Source organism: Phragmites australis, chromosome 9 (genome assembly GCF_958298935.1).
Source record: "Phragmites australis chromosome 9, lpPhrAust1.1, whole genome shotgun sequence".
NCBI lineage: Eukaryota > Viridiplantae > Streptophyta > Magnoliopsida > Poales > Poaceae > Phragmites > Phragmites australis.
In genome coordinates this window covers 6,193,185-6,197,064 of record NC_084929.1, presented here as the reverse complement: position 1 = coordinate 6,197,064, position 3,880 = coordinate 6,193,185, and positions in this window count along the sequence as shown.

Here is a 3,880-nt window from a genome sequence, read left to right as displayed (position 1 = left end):
AAAAAAGTGTGAGCGTTACAAAGGAACTCACTTTTTCACCATATAACATAGAGTTGTAAATAACTTTAGAAATTATTTCATCACATAATAAGAATATTAGTAAATTTTTCCAGATATTTGAGATTTTATTTGAGCCCCTAACAGTTGTTAGAAATTATAAAAATAGATTTTTTTAGAGAATTTTAGTTTAAATTTTACATAGGTTTTTTAGGTGAATACAATTAAAATGGGTTGCATATGGATTATAGAACATGCATAAAAAGTTCTAGAATTTTTAGAGAAATAGAAAACTACTTATTTTTTATTGGTGAACAGTGAATTTGTAGGAGGATTTTGGATGGCAAAACAGGATGAATGGAAATATGGACGAAATGGTAAGAAAGGAACCAAAGATAAAATCGATGGCAACAAAAGAAGTTCAAAATTTTGAGTGGCTCGTAGGAAGAGGTAGTTTTTCTGATGGCACACAGGAATTTCCTCTAATCCTTTTGTTATTCGGAATTCATGGTCTGATTAGATTAGTGCAATGATTATTGATGAGGAGACATTTGTCTGTTCGCCGCACTTATACGTTCCAGTGATATCAGATGATTAGTGCGCTAATATATGGTGACGTTCAGCTCGCTCAGGTAATGGATCGATTAGAAAAGGTAGGTTCCTGACTCGGATCTGATGCAGGCCGATAGGTGAATTAATAAATAGATCATCCACGCTAATTTGGACATGAGTGAGGCTCTGTTTGTTTCAGGTTTTAATTCTAGATTCTGGCCAGAATCAAAAGCTAAAATAAATAGGCTGATTCAGGAAAACGGTTCTAAGAATTAAAAGTTGGTTTTATAACTAGAATTCAAAAACTGGTAAATAAGCTTTTGTCAATTCTGAGTGATGATATTCTGAGACTAACAAAAGTGTTTCATTCACTTCAAAAGTTAATCTCACATGCAACTTTTAAAGAATCAGCTTTTTAAAATTCATAATTCAAAATCAATTTTTTCAAAAGACACAGCTGAAACAAACATACTTAAGCCAGGAAGATATATTTAAGGACACAATTTTCAAAAGCATTGACGGCATAGCTGGATAACAGGTCACGCAAAAGGACACATCGGCAGCACATGAACTTGGTTGGAACCGGATACATAAATAATTGGGTTTGCTAATTTTCAGTTGGACGTTAAATTTGATTCTAATGGCTGAGCATGTGACTCTGAAAAGGCAAAATTCGGTCAGTATAGGTAGACCCACGGAAATTTGGGAATTTAGACAATATACGCGACCGTATTTGCAAAATTAGATAACATGTTGGCGTATTTGTAAATTTAGCACTCGTATTCGGTATCTCAAAATCCGAAATATGAATTTCAGTAACTCAAATTCTGAAAACACCCCGGGTCCACTGAATTCAGCAACTGAGGTGCCGAATACGGCACTGTGAGCCGTATTCGGCACCTCAGTTGCCGAAAACACCTTGTATTCGGCAACTGAGGTGCCGAATACGGCCCACAGTGCCGTATTCGGCACTTCAGTGCATCATGTCACTTTCATGTCGTGTCGATGCTTTCGGTGCGTGCCAGTGGGGGTTGATGCTGCTTTTGCGCTTAATAAAATGCCCTGGCTCGCAGGAGAGAGAAGGGAGAAGGGAGAAGGGAGAAGAGAGCAGCAAAGGAGAGAAGGGAGAAGAGAAGAGAGCAGCAGTGGAGAGAAGAGAGCAGCAGCGGAGCAATGCTAGGAGAAGCAGCTCGAGCAGAGGGGGCAGCCGGAGAGGATCAACGCGAGCAGCAACCACGCTCAATTTCCTTAAGGTAAGTTCTTAGATTACGTAGTTAATTAGTAATTGTAATTAGATTTTTCTTAGTTCATTCAGAAGTATATTAGTCCTTTCGTCAGTATATTGTTAAATTCATTCAAGTACATTTGATTAATTATATTATTTTGATAAATTAGAGTATTTAAATTATTGATTTAGTTGGGTTATATAATTTTTATTAGTAAGTGTGATTAGATTCTTTACTTAATATAGTAACATGAATTTACGTGATTTAATCTAGGTAATTAGTTTTATTAAAGTAATATAATTAATCAATTAACTTGATTAATTAGTTTAATCACTTAGGTTTGGTAGAACCGTAGAAGATAGTGTCCAGTAGCAACAAAGATGCATATTAGTTGTATATTGCACTATTTAATTAGTATTATTTTTGTACTTATTATTTATTACATGTACATTTATTTAGGAGATACGGTATGATTTTTCATATTTATTATGGAGAACGTCTCACAGTTTTGCACGGGAGACTTGTAACAATTCAGAACTGCCAGCACATAGAGAGTTCGGTTGAGGTACCTATTGATCTAGATGTTCTAAAATCACATGTTATGCGCCTTTTGCGTGTGAACCAGCAGTCCCATACTGTTGTCCTAGAGGGTGTACGGCCGCGCTTGTTCCAAATAGCTCGGTCGTTGTCCATACGTTGTTCGAGATGAGTAGGAACAACGCATGGGCTTTGTACTCACGCAAGGCATTGGAGGAGAACTTTGATATGGCGGTGTACATAAACATAGTGTCATGACTGGTGCAAGGTGATGCAGTGACCACTGCGGAAGGCTCAGGCCAGCAGGTGATGCATGAAGAGGATGGAGGGCATGTCGGGGAGGGCAGTTCCAGTAGAGAGGGAGGTAGAGTGGACCCTTGTGAGGTCGATGCAGGATGCATGGATAATGAAGACAGTGGTAGCGGGGATGAAGAAGCTGCTGACAATGATGACCCGGTCCCGGCAATCCAGTACTTTCGTGGTACTGGGCTCCTGGAGTGTGTCGTCGTTGAGTATAACACCTTATCTAACTGGGGATACCAGAATAGTGACATTCAGGTCGGGAAACAGTTTCGTAACAGAGGGGAGGTCATCCACTTTATTAGCAACTATGCTGTAATAACAAGAAGGGACCACAAGTGCGCCCGGTCTAACCCTACGGAGTATGAGGTCAGGTGTACCAAGCACCCGAATTGCCCTTACTTCGTACGAGCACATCAACCGAAATATGAGAACTATTTTGTGATCAGTAGACACACCCCACATACATGCAGCGAAGAGGCTATTAGGAATGTGAGCCACGCCGTTGATGCGAGGTTCGTAGCCCAACTCCTCATCACGCTTATTGGCACGGAAATTTGTTTGTCGCCAAAATCGATTATGGGGGAGGTGCACACTAAGACTGGCATGCTTATCAATTACCACACTGCGTGGCGAGCGAAGCAGAAGGCGTTGAAGATGCTGTTTGGAAGCTTCGAAGAGTCATACAACAATGCTCCGAGGCTGCTGCAAAAGATTGCTATGACGAATCCAGGGACTCAGTGGGCCATGGCGGATGAGCCGATCAGGCTAGATGATGGGTCATATAGCACCACTGACCGATACCTCATTAGGTTATTCTGGTCCTTTGGACAATGCATCGAAGCATTCAGGCATTGCAGGCCGGTTGTATGCGTGGATGCCACATTTCTGAGCGGCAAGTTCCATGGTACCCTTATGACAGCAATGGCGGTGGATGCAAATAATCAGATCATTCCTCTCGCCTTTGCAATGGTTGAGGGTGAAAACAATGATAGTTGGCTGTGGTTCCTCACATTGGTGAGGACACGTGTCATGGGAAATAGGGAACGAGTTTGCGTCATCTCAGACCGCAACAAGGGCCTTCTGCATGCGTTGGATGTGCTGCATGATAGCACAAACTGCTCCATTGCATGACCTGATGTGGAGAGAAGATGGTGCATGCGACACTTGGGCGCGAACCTGTACACAAGGTACCACAGCAAGTCGCTTGTAAAGAGATTCAAAGGGCTATGTCTTCAGAACCAGCAGGCGAAGTTCAACGAGATATG